Raw genomic sequence first — 21,649 nt, 5'->3', positions numbered from 1 at the left:
ATAATTATAGGTCATTTATAGGTTATAAATATCTTCAAAGTTTCACTTCTAATTGAGTATTCAACTAAACATATTTAGTATCTTATATGTACTTATTTTTCCTTCCACCCACTTTTCATAACTTCCATAACCAATAGGTAGGGACCTACAACTTCGATGCTATTTTATTTGTTTAGTAAGAGATTTTCTAGGTCTTTACAAAGTTTTATAATTTGTTGAAAGTTGTAGAATTTACAATCTATAAAGTTTCAAGGTCTAATTTTTTAAAGGGTGCTAGCTCAATGGAAGAGCACCTGCTTTGCAAGCAGAAGGTTGGTGGTTCGATTCCATCGTGCCCTGATATTGATATGAAATAGCGACGATTAGTTTTTGGTGATGAAGTCTCTTTTGACCATCACCGATAATCTTATGGTGACATTTTTTTATCCTCACCAAAATATGAAATGGTGACGGTCAAAGAACACCGCCATATATATATGTATCAATAGTAACGGCCATGAAAGGTTCATCACCATAAATTGTTGTTGTTCATATGAAATGGTGATGGTCAATGAACGTCACCATATATATGAATTAATAGTGACGGCCATGAAAAGTCCATCACAATAAATCGGTGTTGTTCATATGAAATGGTGACGGTCACTATCCGTCATTATAATCATTATTCGTGATGGACCTTGAATGTCACCACAACACCTACACATTTAGTGACGCCACCTTTGGTGACGTTCATTTTTTTGGTGACGGAGGCTAAGATCTGTCACCATTGCTCATATGAAATGGTGACGGTCACTATCCATCATTATAAATCATTACTGGTGACGGACCTTGAATGTCACTACAACACCTATACTTTTGGCGACGCCACCTTTGGTGATGTTCAGTTTTTGGTGACGAAGGCTCTTTTGACCGTCACCAATGAGCTTATGGTGACATTTTTTGACCCTCACTAATGACCTTTTTTCTTGTAGTGTTGACACCACCCTATTTCAAGAGCTGAAGAGGGATAGGGCTATAATACATCCATTCTCTTGCGGTATCAATGAGGTTGTTCTCAGATGCAATCCCCACAAAAATGTGGGGAGAAGTCACCTAAAAGTAACGTTTGGATAAGTGAGATCCTCTAGGATTACTTCTTTGTTTTGAGATGTTGCCAATATGCGCTTCGGTATTAGAGCAACCAATGCTTGCATTCAAGAGACATAATTTTCAACCAAGTGAATACATTAGGAATTCCTCTATTAACATTTCATATAGATCTATATTTAATATATTCCTTAAATTTCCATCATACATAATTTACATAAAATTGTTATGGTAAATCCGTTTTTAGGCACTATGTGTACCAGGGTGTGAACCTAGGTCAATAGCATGTCGATACCTCAATTTAACACTAGATCATGACATGGTAGAATATAATGCATCAATTGCTAAATTCCTTAAAATAATTTTTTTATGCAATAATTGTTATGTTGTCATATTCAAAACAATACAACACTATCAATGCAATTTGATAGGTAGGCTTCTCCCATATTTCTTAATAGGAAATACTGGTAAAAAATATGCATTTCAGATTGTACGATTGTCAATTTATTTGAATAAATTGCTAGATATCATTTTATTGAAACCAATTATCTTTGTACACAACAATCACCATTACGAGTACCACTTTGCCATCAACATGGTTGAAGCCTCTTATGATTTAACAACGAGTTGTTGCATGGTTTCTTATTGTCTCTCTTCATCACCTAGAACCTTTTATATGACACACCTTGCCTGATGCATATATTATTTTACTACTAACATAAGATCCTTATATCACCCTAAACTGTATTAATGCAAAACCTTTAGGTTTGCCAAAATTTTGTTAATTAATTCGGCCTAGTCATAGTCCTAATCTAGTTTATTCTTCTTGTTAGTCATTAGGTTGCTTCGAATTGCTCTATTTCTACTTCAAGTGCATCAAGCACCAACATATCTAATCTTTTTTTCATTTCGTAAAGCATGTATACTTTGTTTATATATAGTAGAAACACATAGTTCATTTTTATCTTATCACTTCCCATAAGAAGTACATTTGTAATATCTACAATCATTCTACTGGAATCATCTTCTTTTTGCTTCAGATTTGAAAGGTTCCTATTTGTGAGATATTGAAAAAACCCCATCTTTATCTGGATGAATATGGAAATCAAGGTTGTTATGTTTTAGGTTCCATACATGAGTTGCAAAAATTTACACATTGAAATTTTAGTGAACTTGGGAATGGGATCTTGAGCTTGTATTTAATATTGTCTCACTGGTATTAATCAAGAAGCACTAGGAGCGACTTTTACATTACTATTATGTATTTACACCATATGTACTTATGGGTGCCAGTCCCATTGACCTACTTATGAAGGTCATAAAATTATTAATGTATAATGTCTTCTTCAACATGTATACAGTGAATTGTTGTTGGAGCCTTCGTTAATTTTGAAGAGTTTTATGGCGACAGTTGTAGGAGCCCAAGATGTGGTACTAATGTTAGTATTGACCTTCTCTTCACCTTACACATCTGTGTCTTTTGGAAGGAGAAGATAAAGTTAGTGTGATTTGTCTACATGTAATGAAGGATAAACATTATCCAAAGTAAGGAATACCATGACCAGGAGGATAACCATTATCCACCAAATGCTTTTGCAGAGTAGAATATTTTGCATCAAAGGGTAAGCTCATATTTTGTACAGTTATGCAATTCATACATGTCCGGATCTGTGGATAACACAAGTGGAAAAGAGTTATTGAAAATGAAACAACGGTGGACAAGGAGATTTTATCTTACCATCAAATTGAAAAGTTGTCACTTGATTTAAATCACACGTTTCCACTGAGCTTAATGACGCGTGGTTTTGAAAAAAAAATTAGAAGCATTAACTCCAAAAGGCGGAGGTATCTATTAATTAACTAGTGTCCTGGATGTCTATCTCTAGATTTTCATGACCTGCATGCTTCTATCTAGGGTTGATTGACACCGCCCCATTTCAAGCACCACAGAGGGACAACTCAATTCATACACACTCTTGCTGCAAGTTGAAATATTAGTACTCAATGATTTCATTAGAAACAATATGGACGTAATACAAGGCTATAATGTATTCATTCTCTCCTTGCAGTATCAATGAGGTTGTTCTCAGTTGTAATCCCCAAAAAAATGTGGCAAGCAGTCATTTGAATAGTAAGGTATTCATAAATTAGAGCCTTTAGGATTACTTCTTTTTTTTTAGACATAGCCCATATGCTTCGATATTAGAGAAGTGAGTGCCTGCAGTCAAGAGACATAATTTTCAACCAAGTTAATTCTTTAGGGATTCATCTCTTAACATTTCATATACATCTATATTTAATATATTAGTTAAAATTTTAACCTAAGTAATTTACATAACATTGTTATTGTAAATCCGCTCTTTGGCCATATTTATTTTGATTCTTTACTTATACACGTTTTTAATGTACGTTGCATCTATGGTCAATGAACACTCCAAAGGTGTCAATTTCAACTGATGCATCATGCACGAGTTATTCCATAATTTTTTTGTTTGAGTTTGTCTGTGCACGTGACAAGCCACATCGAAATTTATTTGAGCACAATGTTTCCAAATGGAGAATGCAAACCACAAATTGTATTGTGATCCACGAGAATGAATAGAGCGTGCTATTGTTCGTGGAGAGTGTGAGCTGGAAGGAGTGGACAACATGCCACTGCAACATTCAAAATGCGAGACGTGGAGACATGTTGCGAGCCCTCAGCCATATATGCGAAAATAGTCAATGAATCAAAAGAAAATATAATATTCAAGTTCTAGAGAAGGTCAACAATTCATGGAAAATAAGTTGAACCTTGATGGGCAAGGTACCTACTCAGGGAAAGTTAAATGTTCATTACATTTATTGATACAAACCGATAAATATAATATTTGAATTAACTTTCACTGACTAAAAGGAGCGTTAAATTTGTCCTCCCCATATTTTATTCTATGCACCATCATTCAAGTATCGATCATTACATATACATACATTATTTATGCTGGTATTTGAAAAACAAGATATAAATTGACATTCAATCTTAACGATGCACATAATTCTCATAACACTTTGACCCTCACTATTCTTTAGTGATCCATGCACACAGTAATCCTTTACTTGTTCTAAAACTCCCTCCATCAATCCCTACAATGGTCACTAAGATATGTATTTTAACTCCATGTATATAATGTCTACACTACATCCACCAATGTGGAATTTTAGGTCTAAATTAATAGACTTATTTACCACGTTCCAAATCAGCACTTCACATTTACTATGCATACATTATATCCCGGAGGAAAGAATCAACATCGGAATCCAACAAGATAAAATTAGGCATTTTTATTTCATTACTTTGATGATCAGAACAAGCACTAATGGATTTCATACAAATCACAACTTCATATTAAATGGCTAAGTTGTCACCCCCATGCTTACATTCTAAAAAATAGCTAGTATTTCCATACAACATGATTGTAGTCCTACTGTCATAGTCGAAGGCATTAATGACATATGTTTTATGCATGACGAAACATAGTGAATAATATGTATCTTAACTAAAACGAGCCTTAGTGGATGCAATTCAAATCACGATGCATAATGCATAACAAAGATAACCTCAGGCATAGCTAACCTAAGGACACAGGCTATACCATTGCAAACTTTAAAGATATAAATCAAGTCATAGATTTTAAATCAACCTTAGTTCGAAATTAGCTTCGATTTCAATGTCCTTCCTGAATAAATCATTTAAAGATTTTGTTGCAACCTTTATTAGTTCTGAGGTATTAGGCACTGCTTTAAAATTCATTGGAATAATTTTCTTATAGCAATTTTATAGCCATCCCCTTTAGTAACCTATTATTTGCTTAAGACCTAGTTTAGGACCTACAAATCAGTCATATCTTACAGAAGCAGATTGGCCCATAGGCCACAATCTTTGAATCTATAGTTTTGATAACATTTTTCACATACCCAACCTACTTTGATTAAATTTAGTTGTGGTAATTTACGCATGCATAATTATTCAATTATATCATAAACAAACATAACACATGCAATTATACCCATAAGCTTAAATATTCAACAATATAAAGAGTAAGGGGCCAACATACAGAACATCTCATGAAATTGAATCAGACCAATGTAGCAAAAAGAATGTCACTTGCAAAATCGAGCACCGCCACCCAACCTAGACCTGACTTCCTCTAGTTCACCCCCGAGATGAGAGTTCTTGCCATAGATTAACTGCCTCTTGTTGATCTCATCAATGGATATTTAATGCCCTCTTTGATGATATGGTTTCCTTTAGTGATGTCCCACTTTTATTAATCTTTTTATCCATTTTCTTAGGATTTTCCTAGAAAATCTCGCCTTTCTCTCTCGCGAGGCTTTCCCTGATAAAAGTTTGTCTTTCTCTCCCACAAGGTTTTTATGTTTTTCATAAACTTAGCATCCTTCAATAGCTAAGTAACTTAATGGATTTTTATCTCTCAATCCATTAAGATTATCTAGAATTTGGTCTAGAAGTATTATCATGAAAGAGTTATCCATTCCCATTCATCAAAAGGATTTCATTTGGAAATAATCTCATCTCTTGGTGTCTCGTTTTGCAAGTGATTAAATTATATTTATTTTTTATTTAATAATAAATCATTTTTTTCATTGTTATAAGTCAGACATAGCTTTTCTTAGCTTTGGTCAACAAAGTGTTACATACAACGGAGGGTTGTTACATTGTGACATTTGATGATCTCATTGAACCAATTTATAAGAATCAAATAGTCCTAGAATATTTATAACTACCTTCATCCCTCTTCATTTGAAAATAAGATCAGAAGCTTGAGGTGAAGTAACTCTACATAGTTATTATTACCCTTTCCTAGACCACTTTGAAGTTTGCAATAGTGTTTTTCTTGTAGAAATAAAAATGATCCTGAGCATCATGTAACATTTTTTTTTCCATGTAATTTATAGAAAAACTATGTTTTTAGAATAGATGGTGATGTGTGTCTTAATAAATACTTTATTGGAAAAATGTAGCTTGCAATTATCTCAAAGTTGGGAACTACCTGATGTGTGGTGGAATTGTATTAGTTCATTAGGATTTTTCTCCCTATTATGTTGACTAGATCCCACTTTTGTGGATCTAAACAAAATCTAGTTGTAACCATTTTTTGGTCACATATTAAAAAGAAGACACCTACGCAAAGCGAATGAGGGAAAATGTGTAGAATTGTGTTCGAAGAATGTGTTGGATGGAATGAAGAACAAAGGTTTTACTCTTTGTAAGTTTCTTGAAATTCATATATTTTTGTCCAGAAAACCATTTTTACTGCGTAATAATACTTAAATTTGTGGAATTGATGATGTTGTAGTGATGATTGCTCAACATTCATGTATGGAAATTTATTTGACGTAATTCTTGTATTGTAAAAGGGAGCCACCAGTTGCATTATGAATGTGCTTTACATGAATTCTCAAATGAGCTTATGAGAATGAATAAGCAAAAGGAAAGTGACGTAAAACATTGTTTCCAATTCATGATTTATTATGATTTGATTCAATTACAAAGAAACCAATAATGGCGCTAACTTCCCTGTGTTATGTTTCAATTTGCTCATTCAAAATTTGATGCTAATTTTTTTTTAAAGCTCTATCTTTGGAAATACAAATATAGAGGAATGTTCCAGAATTGATTTTGATTGTTGGATGGATGTAATCAATGCCTATGATTTACCTAATAAAAGTGAAAGTTTTCTTGGTTTTTAATCTAATATCGATCATCGATTGAACACTTCGTATGGTTGGAGTAAGAGGTGAATAGCCAACTCTTGTTTGTCTTTTTTTAAGGTTGAGGTTAGTTCATATAGGTTTCAAGAGCTAATTAGAAAGAATTTTTTGATGCAACATTTTTATTTAAATAATGTCTAACATCCACAAAAAATCAAATTGTCATATTTGTAGTTGCGCCATATTGGCGGTTCAGTTGAATATGGTAAGATTCTTTTTGGCTTGAAAACACGAGTTAATCATCTTTTTTTTTGAGCTTGAGTTTTTGCAAATGGACCTTAATGTCCTTTAGTTGCTGCATCATCCGGTATTAGAGCAGTAATATCTATAAAAGAAGAAACTAAGTAATGTAAGTTGTCCCAATGACTGATATATTTGTCAAAGGATGCCATTTAGAGTTGGAAGAGCTAGAGGTCAAGAAAGAAGTTGAATAGTTGCAAATAAAGAGTTGAGGGAAGATATGAGAACTTGTCAGTGAAGGCTAGAACCCGTAGAGGATGTCGGGCATTATGATCAGACATGTGATACAAGTGATGAAGAATTTGCAGAGGAAGATGAGATAGTTATAGAACCTAAAAGGTAAAATTTTAAAGTATATTTTTGGTCGAGGCTTCATGTCAAATGAAGAAGTACCTACATAGATTGGAAGTTTGGATCCATAAGAATTCATGGATAGGATAAATGCTTTTAAAAAAAAAACATTTTGAATATGTAGATATACCTGAAGGGAACCAAGTTAAGTTTATTATCACAAAGATGAGAGGACATTCAACATTATGTTGGGACAGGGTGCAGGAAGAAACGACTTTGAAGAACAAAGTAGAGCTCGAGAGATGGAGTAGGATGATTGCTCAATTGGAACATAAATTCCTTCTTGAATATTATCAATTAATTTTGTTTATGAAGATGCATAATCTTAAGAAGAAGGTGATGATTCTTAGGGATCATACAGACAAATTTTATAAACTGAACATTAGATGACGATACATAGAGGGGAAACGTAAGAGAGTTTCCAGATATATTAGTGGTTTGAGATTTAACATTTAGGATGAATTAGGTATAATGTAATTGAGATCTATTGAATAATCTTATCAGGTTGCATTTAAAGATGAATAAAAGTTGATGAGGAAGCAGAGTGAAAGAAGCAAAGGCGTTACGGAGGAAAATAATAACAGAAGAGGAGAGAAGCTGGCAGCTCAGGTAAATGTTTAAAACCAAAAAGAATTAATGATGCTAGAGGGATAAGGTATTCTTTAAGATGATGAGGAAGATGGAGAGATCAACAAGTGGGATGTTATACTTGTAGTCAATTGAGTGATTAATCATGGGACTGTGAAGAAAATGCTGCAAGGAGAAGACATGCAAAAGTAATACAACCTGAGGTTGAAACTCCAAAGGGGGAAGAATAATGTATCAATGTTCTATAAGAAGGAGAATCTTTAATAATCAAGCGAGTGATACCAGAAAGATACAAGGGTGTATGTCAACTAGTGCATAGAAGAATCTTATTCATGACAACTTCTAAAGAAAAAGGTAAATATTACAGGTTGATTGTTGATAATGGTAGTTATCACAATATGGTTTCCACAAAAATGGAAGAGAAATTATAGGTGTATAGGATGCCACTTCCTACATTGTATAAATTTTCATGGTTGCAGAAGGGAAAGCAATTGTTAGTAAGTGAGCAATGCCAAGTGGAGTTCCAAATTCAAAAATAATAAGAACAAGTTCTTTGTGATATTTTGTAGATGGATACTTGCCATGTCTTGCCTCGAAAATCCTCGTAGTATGACAAGAGAGTGAGTTAAGATGGAAGAAGGAATAGCTACACTTTTGTAAAATATGGAAAAAATCATGTGTTACTACCAATAAAAAATGAAGGGAACAGAGAGATAGTGGATCCAAGCATACTTTTGATGAGTGAGAAAAAATTGTTGACTAGGGAAGAAAAAATTAGGGAATATGAGCAAAAATATAAGAGAAAGATTGAAACAAAACATTTGAAGGTAACTAATCTACCTTGAACTAACCATAATTTATTTAATTTTGTAAATGAAATTCTTAATGGACGGAGAAAACAAATAGTGATTTTGAGCAACAAAAATGGTTATGAAACAAGAGATTCAAATGAATGAGTCATAGTTGATAATTCTAAAGGAGAGTGGTCATAACGAGTTTGGGAATAATGTTGCAAATGGTAATGTAGGAGGGTATCTTCAGAAAAAAGTGAACACGAGAAAATGAATCCAACATTGATGGTTCCAATTAATCCTTGCAATTTTATGGTTTTTAATTGCCTAAATAGTAAAAGAACAATTTTCCTAATCTAGGAGAAATAAATTCAAGAAAATCATGTGCCATCTCAAGGTAAAAGGTTGAAACCTCAACTAAATCCAATGAAACTATGATGGAAGCAAGGGATGAAAGGATTACTTAAATGGGGGAACCATTTAAGGAAGAAACCTTGGGTATCTGCTACATTGTTGAAAAAGCTAGTCGACTAGACCTCATGGACAAGAGTCAATGACCAATTTGAAGTCTGAGTGTATGATGTAGAAGCATCAGGAAAGATCTTGATTTTCCATGAAATTTATAGAAAATATAAGTTTTTTGAATGGATGGTGAGGTGTGTATCAATAAATCGCTTATTGGGAAAATGTAGCTTGCGATTATCTAGAAGTAGAAAGTTTCCAATTGTCTGTTGGAATTGTATTAGTTTATTAGGATTTTTCTACCTATATTTTCAACTAAATCCTACTAATTTGGATATAAACAAAATATGTTTGTAACCATTTTGTGGTTACATATTAAGAAATAAGAAACCTATGGAGAGCAGATTAAGGCAGAGTGTATAGAATTGTATTCGAGGAATGTGTTAGATGGAATGAAGAACAAACATTTTATTCTCTTTAAGTGTCTTGAAACTCATATATCTTCTATTGATGCAACTAATTCTAATATGTAATAATACGTATGTGTAGAATTGAAGTTACTGAAGTGATAAATACTCAATGGTCATGAAAGGAAATTTATTTGACTTAATTTCTAGATTGTTGGAGTGAGTCACAAGTTGCATTTCACATGCGATTTATAGAAATTATCCAGCGAGCTCCTGAGAACACATAGGAAAAGGGAAAATGATGTAGCACATTGTTTCCATGTCATGATTTCTTGTGATTAGTTTCAATTACATTGAAGCTGCTAATGCTACTGAATTATCTGTGTTAAGTTGCAAGATGATCATTTAAAATTTAATGTGAGGTTTTAATTAAAATATCTTCTTTTGCAAATAGTAATATAATGGAGCATTCCCGATTTTCTTTGGATCATTGGTTGGATGTAAGAAATTCCTTCGATTTACTTAGGAAAATTGAAAATTTACTTGCTTTGCAATCTTATATATATCATTGATTTGATACATCATATGGCTGGAGTGAGAGTTAAATACTCAACTTCTATTTGTTTTTTTTAAGGTTGAAGCTATTTCATATAGCTTTCAATAGCAATTCAAAAGATTTGTTTGATGTAACATTTTTATTTAAATAATGTTTTACATCCAGAGTAAATCAAATAGTTATATTTGTAATTTCATCATATTGATGGTTCAATTGTAGATGGTAAAATTCCTTTTAGCTTGGAAACGAGAGTAAATCATCTTTCTTTTTTTTAAACTAGAGTTTTTCTATGTGGTTCGTAATCTCCTTTTGTTCTACATGCTTCCCTTCTATAAGTTTTCATCTATGGGATCTTATCTTCCCATAACCACTATTGGAGGAGCGTTTCTTTTGCCAAACAACTTAGATTCCATAATTTTTTCCATCACCAAGCTAAATCCCCATGTCAAAAATGATATAAAAACAACACATTTATGGCGAATATTCCCCAACAGAGGATTGCACCCAACATAATGTCTCTTCCCTCTCCCTGATGTAAACATCCAATATACTGAGGGCATAAGTGTAATTTAGCCACTTAATTGAAAAATTGAAAGGCATATTTAGATGATTAGCATCATGCCATCCCTCATCCCAAATATATGTCCTACCATGATCTCCTACATGGCTTAGATTAGACCTCCTATTTAAAACATAAACTAAGTAAGTTAAAACTTTATTTTAAATTAGTAATATTTTATTATTAACTATAAAAAAAAACTAGTATATGTTTCAAACATTTAAAAACATATGAAACATGTATACATTTCAAAAAATTATGGAACCATGGAGATTTATCACAATTTTTCCATGAAGAACTTTAGTTTATAAATAGGGCTTGTTACAATACCATGCCTACCATAACTCACTTCATATGACACTTGAGGATATGACATCATGACACACGTAAGTGGGTCCACTTCAAAATATATATATATATATATATACACACATGACCATTTAATAACTCAGAAAACTATGAGTTTGTCACGCCCATTTCAAAATATTTAAAAAAAATTATGTATTTGTCATATCGTACCTTACCATTTTATAATTCAAAAAACTATGTGTTTCTCACACTTCACAATTTAGCATTTCATAATGTAATTCATTATTTCAGGATTTATGATTGAAAATAAACAATCAAATTGGTGGAATGATATCACTATCAATAAACATGAATCCCTAATAAGCATGAAAACACTTAATCCGTAATCTCACGTTGTTAATTATAAAGAAAACCACAAAAATATAGCTATTATTAATATCATTAAAATAAACTTTTTAAAATACTAATATTTTATTAATATTGTAAAGGTAAAAATATTACTTTTTTTTACACTATTAATAATATTAATATTGAAAAAAAATTGAATTAATAATATTAAGACGTAGGTACTAAGTAGAAATTATGCATATTGCACTTGTTTTAATGTGTATAGAAAACATAATATAGTATTTTTATAATATCTAAAGGGGTATATTATGAAAAAAATTTATGTATATTTTATATCTTGAAAATATGTATAGATATTTTATATGTAAGTTAATGGAATAAATGGATAAAAACCATAAGATTATTTTTCAAGAAAAATATTAATTTTTATTATAGAATTCTGAAAATTACATTTTGGATGTGCACAATTGTGCACTAAAAAATGGGTTATTTTGCAGTACAACCATCCATGAAAAGGAGCAAAATGTCAAACCTTTTAAAATTCCTCCCCATGTCCAATCAAGTCCATCAGTACGTATCCTAAGCCTAAATGCATAGCATAAATTACCATAAGCTACCAATCATCCAAGAATTATATCTCCGAAAAAAAACACAAACAAATTTGAATATGTAATCTTCATTCATGTATGATCTCTAGTTGCATGACTTATATGAAAGTCCTATGATAGCACTCATATAAGTATCATATAACTGCTCCATGATCTTCCAAGGTCCTAGATTATGCTCAACGCCACTTTAGAGTGAGTGTCTATAGTAGTATTCCTTTCCTTCTAGATTTGACAACAAGAAATATGATCAAAACCATGTTTTTGTTGTAAGATATCTTTAGTAATAGGTATCATTGTGTTCCTTTCTATCACATACCTCCTTGAGCCAACCTAACAATGACCTACTATGCTCCCATTACTAAATTTAAGTTCGATTAAATTTAGTTTCAGTAGTTGTCACACACAATTATACCCATAATCTTAAGGATTCGACAACATAAAGAGTAAGGAGCTAGCATACATAATATCTCATGCAATTGAGTCAAACCAGAGTAGCGTAAAGAATGTCACTGGGAAAATCGAGCATCACCACCTAACCTAGAACTGACTTCCTCTAGTTAACTGTTGAGCTGAGAGTTCTTCCCATGGATCAACTGCCTCTTTCTAATCTCATCAATGGATATTTAATTCCCTCTTTCATGATATGGTTTCTTTTAGCAATGCGCCACTTTTATCGATCTTTTTATCCATTCTACTAGGTTATTCCTAGAAAAGCTTGCCTTTCTCTCCCACGAGTATTTTCCTCAAAAAAGCTTTCCTTTTTCAACCGCAAGACATTTATGTTTTTCTTAAACTTAACATCTTTCTCCAGCAAAGTATCTTCATGGATTTTTATCTCCCAATTCATTAAGCTTATCCAAAATTGGATCTAGAAGCCTTATCATGAAAGAGTTATCCATTCCCATTCACCACTAGGATTTCATTTGGCAAGAATATCATCTCTTGGTGTCTCATTTTCAATGATTAAATTATCTTTATTATTTATTTAATAATAAAGTATTTACTTTCATTTTTATACCTAACACCTATATTGTTAAACACACATGGACAGTAAGGGAGATATGAAAGATAATCAGGAGAGTACGATTTTTATTAACAATTGATTTACATTTATAGTACAATATCTGACCGTTGGGTTCCACATCCCAAGGTCTCTTGGACTCCTTTTGTCCATTCGGCTTCCACACTAACCCATTGAGGATTAGGTGTCCAACATTCCCCCCCTTAATTCGAAGGGTTATGTATGAGTCCAAGAAGAGAGCTGTAACACAAAATGTGCAAATATGCATGGCAACACTAGGTTGAATGTGCTCTATGAAATGTTGGTATAAAGGGCAGTGGTTTAAGGATGACCACCAACACTAGAACGCTTAGTGCAGTTCCCGGAACTCTTCCAAAACTGGCAAGAAGCTGAAGTCTTCTGCTAGAGGAAGTGCTCCTATTGTTTTGAAGAGGGAAACCTTCAACCAATAAAGGGAGGTCTCACCCCACATAAAAGGGAGAACTTCAACCTAAAAAGGGAAGTCTCAACCTGTGATGGTTTAAGGATAACCAACAACTCTGGAATGCTTAATGCAATTCCTGGAACTCTTCCAAAACTGGCAAGAAGCTGGAGTCTTCTGCTAGAGGAAGTGTTCTCAATTGTGTTCCTGGAATTCTTCCAAAACTGGCAAGAAGCTAAAGTCTTCTGCTAGAGGAAGTGTCCCAGATTGCCAACTGAAGGCATGTTCACGGGCATCTTTGTCTCTGGCTACAACTCTGAAACTGGTGTGGCAGGTTGTGGCTCAGGCTCGCTTGATGTGACTTTGAAGCTTATAGATGACCATCATTTCCCCCCCTGTCAGATACAAGGTGAGATGATGGAGGAAACTCAACTGCAAGACTGTTCAATATTCTGAAACAAGTTCTGACATGTGTTTGGAATATCTTCTTGGTTGTTGATGCCCATTGCCAAGAAGTGATCCATCCAAGATGAATCTTTGTTCTTGCAGGACGTTTGTTTCTGAAGCATCTGTGTGAAGAATGACTGGTTTTATGGCAGTGCTTACATGGATGAAGATCAAAACAGTGATCTTTCAGATGGCCAACTCAGTCACAGTGTTGGCATTTTACAATCTGTTGTTGCTGTGGAAGAGAGGCAGAGTCTGGAGCAGATGGAGTTGAACTGTCATGATGAGCAGGTGAACTGTCATGAATGAATCCAGCACTCTGAAACTGAATACGCTTTGAGTAGTCTGGAATATGAAAGGACAAGTCCTTGTCATATCCAAGACCAGTTTTGTGCTTGTTGTGGACAAGTTGTTCCCAAGGTCTGATGATGGGCTTGGGAAGTGCAGACTGAGTTTCTGCATCTGTATCTAAATCTGAACCAACTGTAACATTAATGACTTGCTTCTGATGGGTTGCAGTCTCAATGTTCTGAACAGAAACATGTTCAGAATGATGACTCCTCTGTTTTAATTCTTCTTGCTGAAGTTGAGATTCAAGCTGTAAAAAATCAATTTTCTCTTGTGCATTTTGTAGACATATTTGAACATGAGCAAGATTGACTTTGCTGATTTTTACTGTGTCTTCAACAGTACATCGTATCAGGGTTTTGAGGAACTCTAATACTTCACCAATTAGAGCCATTTATACCTTAAAAACTGATCACAACTACTACTTAATGCAGAAAAGTAATACCCACTCACAGTACACAACAATATCCTTATAAATGTGCAGCAAATGATCAGTGTGCAACAAGAAGCAACAGGTAGAATTCGAAGATGCTGAAACCAGATCAACTTGAATTGCTTTACAGTAGGCCAAGAAAGTCTTGAAGCATACCAGGAAGTAACTTAAGTATTCATTCAACACTATAATTCTTTCTTTCTCAAAATTTGCAAGGAGTCAACAAACTAGATAATGCAGATTGGTTCTTATTGAAAACTTTTATATCTCAACACCTGATATAGTCATATAATCTCAGTAATAGCATCTACAATAGACCAAGTTCTGGCACCCAATTTCGTTAGCTCATCAAAAATATCTCTTGAATATAAGTCTTATAGAATATCAAAAGGCTGCAACAATGTCTCTGAAAAAGAACCAAACAATCATACAACTTGTTTGCAGCTATATCCAAAATAACTCAAAAACAATGTTGGGAAGAGTTCAACTTTAGCAACTGATTTTTTTTTTTTTTTTAATGATGAAATTGATGCACCTCAAGCAGTTCCTTCTAAAGCTGAAGTAGGTCTTCCACCTCCAGCTATTGCAAGTACAGTTAAAAAACCACTGGTAGCAAAGAGAATTGTTGGAAATAAAACCGGTGAGCTTGGTGTCAAAAAAGGCTTACAACTAAGCCAAAAGAGGATCTTTATGATCAAAAGCCAGAAGAACTTGCATCTACTAGCATTCCTTCAAGTGCAACTACAGTAGTACAGGATGCCTCTTGCCCTTCTCGGTTCACATACATGGAGAATAATTCCAATTCAAACTCAAATGGTGGAGCACATATCTCTGGTCATGTTCCTCCTGTCGCTGGAGCAGCGTTCTTAGCATGGACATTTTCCAAACGAGATATACAGGAACACATTTTCCACCCTTGCAAAGTAGTCACAACAACGTTGTGTCAATATGAATCTTAATTTGAGCCTCTAGCTATCAAGTTCTCGGATATTGAAGCTCCATTAGAACCCTTTGCGCTTTATCATGATTTTAATTGCTCTCTGCCTGTCATGCCACCAAACGCTAATGTTTTGTGCATATTTTCTATTCTAAAAAATATGCTTCTTGGTAAAATTCGTCGAGCATTTGATAGACTCTGGTAACACGATGAACGTATGACTAGTTTGGGCGCTGTTTGAAAACTAGTGTTATTAAAACGGTGTCGGTCTAACTCAGAATGGTGGTATTAAACTACATCCAGGTTGGCTCAAACTTGAAGCAAATAATGTATTGATTTTACAGGTGGACACGGTTATATGATATGGCAAGGAGACAACGTATACAGGGTAATACATATATATGAACAACGTATATATGAACATATGAATAGCGTGTATGTGAACAGCGTAATAGGGTATATATGAACAGTGTATATGTGAACAGCGTAATAGGGTATATATGAACAGCGTGTATGTGAACAGCGTAATAGGTTATATATGAACACGTGTATATGAACAACGCAATAGGGTAATACATATATATATTCAACGGTGAAATATGGGAATACCACCGGGGACTATGTGAGAGTCAGCAGACAACGTATATGCAGTCAACACACAAACAATAACGATACCAAGGACAGCATGAGAGTGGTAAGGACAGCGTGTATGTGAACAGCGTAATAGGGTATATATGAACAGTGTATATGTGAACAGCGTAATAGGGTATATATGAACAGCGTGTATGTGAACAGCGTAATAGGTCATATATGAACACGTGTATATGAACAACGCAATAGGGTAATACATATATATATTCAACGGTGAAATATGGGAATACCACCGGGGACTATGGGAGAGTCAGCAGACAACGTATATGCAGTCAACACACAAACAATAACGATACCAAGGACAGCATGAGAGTGGTAAGGAAGGTGGAGGTTCCAACAGCGTTCTGACACCAAACAACATTCTAAAAGCGTTCCAGCAGCGTGATACCAACAATAATCAGTATTGAATCATCTTCCTTTACTCCATCAAATTTTTCACATTCTCTAAATGCCAAAATCAAATCCACCTCTCCTCCTTTCGTAGCCGGAATGGTCCCAAAATTATTTACTAGACACAGTCGGACGAGAGTAAATATTTTCTTTTGTTATTATGCCACACTGAATGAGAAAATCTTTTCAGGAAATCTCAAAGGCAGTCACATAATGGAATCATTGGACAAATAGAAAATCTTGTTCAAGCCAAAAATACACTTGCCTCTATTATTCCTCTTTGTCACTACAGCAATGAATGCAGTTGGGCAGCAATCCGGCAACTGATTCACCAGCTCCAGATCGGTTCTCGTGTCCAAGAATGAGCAGTAGGTCCTGGGTTTGAGCACCTCTAAGGAATTTCTCCGGTTTCTGAATATGCGGTTATGGGTGGTAGCGTCGCAGGGCCTGTAACTCAGTGGCAGAGTGCTTGACAAGAGATCAATCAAAATACCTCAAAATATCTCGATGTCAAGAGGACACCGGTTCAAATCCGGTCGGGCCCTCCATTCACTACAAAAGATTGCAGGTGGCTACTATACAAACTTTAAAAAAGGCCCAAACCTGATGAAATTGAAAACGACAAAGTAGCTCTGGAATGTGTTTCCAATTTTATGGAGTGCAGTCATCTCGAGTCGGCGTTGTCCATGTATTTTAGCAGATGGGAAGCCATTCAGCGAGTCCACATGCACTAGGTAACGATACTGATTGGAAAGACAGGTTCTGGAAAGAGTACTGAGTTGGTACAGTATCTTGCAGACACGGGGTTTGCCAACAAAGGTTCCTTGGTATGCACACAACCCAGGAAAGTTGCCGCAATGTCTCTACAACAAAGAGTTGCGGGAGAATGCATATTCAAGTATTATACCCTTGGCTCTTCTGTGTTTTCTCTCGAATCCAACATTGAGAAACTTCATCACTTTATAAATGGCGAAATAACGAGACGGTAAGTGCCCGACTCGATGGCTTCATCAACGGCTCTGGCAAAAGGAACCTCTGGAAGATCCGGTAGCAGGAATCCGGCGTCCTTACCGACTATAGCAAAACATATGATATCAAAAATTCAGGCGGAGAAAAATGTCCTGCATATCCAACGAAGATTTCTTCTTGCACGATTCTTCTAGCACTGGAATCAGTCTTTCCTGGAATAGTAATGACAGTTCTAACATGCAGGAAGGCCGCAGGAAGGCAAGGTGCTTAGTAGCGTCAAGTATGCATGGAATGTTACAGGTAATGAAGACCAGGCCAGCGCTATTCAAGGCAGCTCAGACATAGATAATGAAGACCACATCAGCGCTATTCAAGGCAGCTCAGACACAGGTAATAAAGACCAGGCTGATATAAAACATTTGAATTTGCAGATCTAGCACGCCAATTTTACTATTTCAGGATTATGGGTAGAGGTGCAGCACTGACATGCACATAAAATACCACATAAAAACAAGCGGCTCCGATACCATGTTAAACACACATTGACAGTAAGAGAGATATGAAAGATAATCAAGAGAGTACGATTTTTATTAACAATTGATTTACATTTATAGTACAATATCTGACCGTTGGGTTCCACATCCCAAGGTCTCTTGGACTCCTTTTGTCCATTCGGCTTCCACACTAACCCATTGAGGATTAGGTGTCCAAAATATATTTTATTAGCTTTGGTAAACGGAGTGTTTCATACAGCAGAGGGGTGTTACATACTCCCCCTTTAAATTTTCACTGTCCTCGGTGTATTATAACATCTTACAATTTATTTCCTCGTTCACAGGTAGTTGTTTCTAAATTTTTAGGTTTCCATGGCCTCGCCATCTAAAACATATCTTCTGATATATAGGTTACAAAGGAGTTCTACCACAATTCGCCTTTAATTATTACCTATAACATTTGTTCAATCAATTATGTGAGAGGCTTTAGATGCCATAACACAAAACTTGATTTTAGTTACCACATTTAATGTCATAACTTGATATAATCGTACTACTATTTGAGTAAATATGGGTTAATTTCGCCTTCCATTTAACTATTATTCCGCATTTTCATTTTATTATAATAGGAAGAAATGCATGCACTTCCAATTCATTTGTGTTGTTGTCGAACACTTTCTTCTTGCAGTCTCCCTGCATTAGTTACAACAAGTCAAACTACCAGATTTGACCAATCAACATGTATAATAGTAATACATCATCTTAGCTCAAAACATAACGATAAAAACCATAAATCATATGTAACCACCAATCATAGATCACATGTAATCAACATACATCAAAATCATAAATATCACGCATACTAAACTAAAATAAAATACGGGTACTTAGCCTTTAATCAATCCTTAGCTTCCACCTTTATCTGTCTCTTGTACGCACCCCGGAACAGTTTCCACACTAGGCAATCACCCAGTTCCTTCTCCTAAACCATGTATACATCACACGGATACAGCTATACACATCATAAAATGTTGTGCAATACCCGCATCCATACTAGTACCACATGTACACAGTACCACCTGTACAATGTGTCAACAATACTTAATGTCCACAGCATCCTATGCATGACATATACCTGTTCCATTTGTTTTCAACCCATGTTAGTATTATTATCATAACATCAGCTCAATGCCAAACTTTTCTTTGTTTGTTCACAATATCTTTTGTCAATTCTAATCAAACCATGATTTATTTGTCGACTAGAGAATAAGGAATTAATGGCCCTGTTCAACTTTTGCAACAAGAGCCTAACTGAATAACGTTATGACAATTATTCAAGTCATAGATAATATCTTGGTTGCAGGAAAATTTAAGAAAATGATAACATAAAGGTAACTTTGTGTAATACAATTTTACAATACCAATAACGTTGAGTTGTGGGATTGGATCTCTCTCTAGACCTAGTCTTAATAATAGCACAATATGATCTTTGTCGAATCATAAAGAAATAATTTGATAGCTAATCTAGTATGGCCTTCAGTATTATTCATGAATTTTACTGACAACTTTTAGCCTTGGTTTTAGACAAGAAAATCATTGTTTGGTACTGAAACATACTCCACGCATAGAATAGTTATGTCATATGATTTCTTGTTACTCTTTCTACATTTCTTCCAACACCTTGTTGGCCATGAATAAATTCAGTGTATGTACAAAACCAATTGAGCAATAAGTATGCAAGTACATATACCTCCCATACATGAGTTATAAATCAAGGTTACAAGGTTCTCAGTTCCACACCCACTAAGTTTTTAGGCACAATGTGTACCAAGGTGTGAACCTAGGTCAATAACATGTTCATACCCCACTTTAACACTAGATCATGACCTGGTAGGATATAATTCATCAATTGTTAAATTCCTTAAAATAAATTGTTTATGCAATAATTGTTATGTTATCATATTCAAATCCAGACAACACTATTAATGCAATCTAACATGTAGACTTCTCCCATATTTCTTAATACGAAATTGTGGTTCAAAGTATACATTTCAAATTGTATGATTGTCAATTTATTGAATAAATTTCTAGATATCATTGTATCGAAACCAATTATCTTTGTACACAACAATCTCGATTACAAGTACCACTTTGCCATCAATATGGTTGAAGCATCTTATAGATTTAACAATGAGTTGTTGCATGGTTTTTGTTATCCTCTCCCTTCATCACCTATAACCTTCTATATGACACGCCTTAGTCGATGCATTTATTATTTTACGACTGGCATAAGATCCTTAGATCACCATAAACATTATTAATGCAAAACCTTTAGGTTTAGCAAAATTTTGATAATTAGTTCAAACCAGTCATGCTCTGAATCTAGTGTATACTTCTTGTTAGTCATTAGGCTACCTTGAATTGCTTTATTTCTACTTTAGTGCATCCTACACCACCATATCTAATCTATTTTTAATTTCATAAAGCATGTATACTTTGTTTATATATATTAGTGACACATGTTTCATTTTTGTCTTATCACTTCCAACAAAAAGTACATTTGTAAGATTTACAATCATTATACTGGAAGCATATTATTTTTGCTGAAGATTTGAAAGGATCCTATTTGTGACATATTGAAAGAACCCGATATTTAAATGGATGGATATCCACATCAAGGTTGTGAATTTTGAGGTTGCATACTTGAGTTGCAAAAATTTACACATTGAAATTTGAGTGAACTTGGGAATCTGCTCTTGAGATTTTATTTAATATTTCCTTACTACTATTAATCAAGAAGCACTAGGAGTTGATTTACATCCCTATTATGTATTTACACCACATGTACCTTCCGATCCCTCTCCCATCGACCTACTTATGAAGGTCATAAGATTATTAATGTGTAATGTCTTATTCAACATGCATAGAGTGAGTTGTATTACATTTGTGCATACACCTCACAGATCTGACCTTAGTTCAGTTTAAATGACCCTTTCATCTCTTAGATATAATTATTGACATATTTCTTTACTAAAGGAAACATTTAGGTTCCAAACTATCCATGTCCAATTAAATATGCATGTTGCTACTCAATATCAGAGTAATGACATGGTAAGGTTTAGTTCCTTTCACTAGCATATAATTGGATAATTTTCCCCATAAGGGTGTTTTAACGGTTCAACCAGTTTCCATAATCACATCAAAAAATGAACTGCATCATTACATGTAGATACACCAATTAACACAAAATATTAAATTGAAAGACAATTTAAAGAAAAAAAATTCCATTCTCTTATATCACACACAGGGACTTGTATTTCATGAAATTAACAATATTTCATGGGAACTTCATGAATAGATACAACTAAATAAAATCTCGAGAATTTGTACTATGATCCAAATCAATTACTTATCCATCAATTTTAGCTATGTTGATAGAATGTCATGAACTTCTTTCGTGA

General features: G+C 34.3%; 1 non-coding gene across 1 annotated transcript; it reads left to right on the top strand.

Moving 5' to 3' along the window:
* The first annotated feature begins 267 nt into the window (after positions 1-267).
* TRNAA-UGC (transfer RNA alanine (anticodon UGC)) lies at positions 268-339 on the top strand. The gene has a single exon. It is a non-coding gene; the product is annotated as a tRNA-Ala (tRNA).
* Positions 340-21,649: the final 21,310 nt, after the last annotated feature.

The sequence above is a fragment of the Pinus tabuliformis genome, chromosome 6 (genome assembly GCF_031772625.1).
Source record: "Pinus tabuliformis cultivar Carrire ecotype Pingquan chromosome 6, CPIR1, whole genome shotgun sequence".
Lineage (NCBI taxonomy): Eukaryota > Viridiplantae > Streptophyta > Pinopsida > Pinales > Pinaceae > Pinus > Pinus tabuliformis.
Note: the sequence above shows the minus strand (reverse complement) of the source record. Positions and strands in the feature narration are given on the sequence as shown.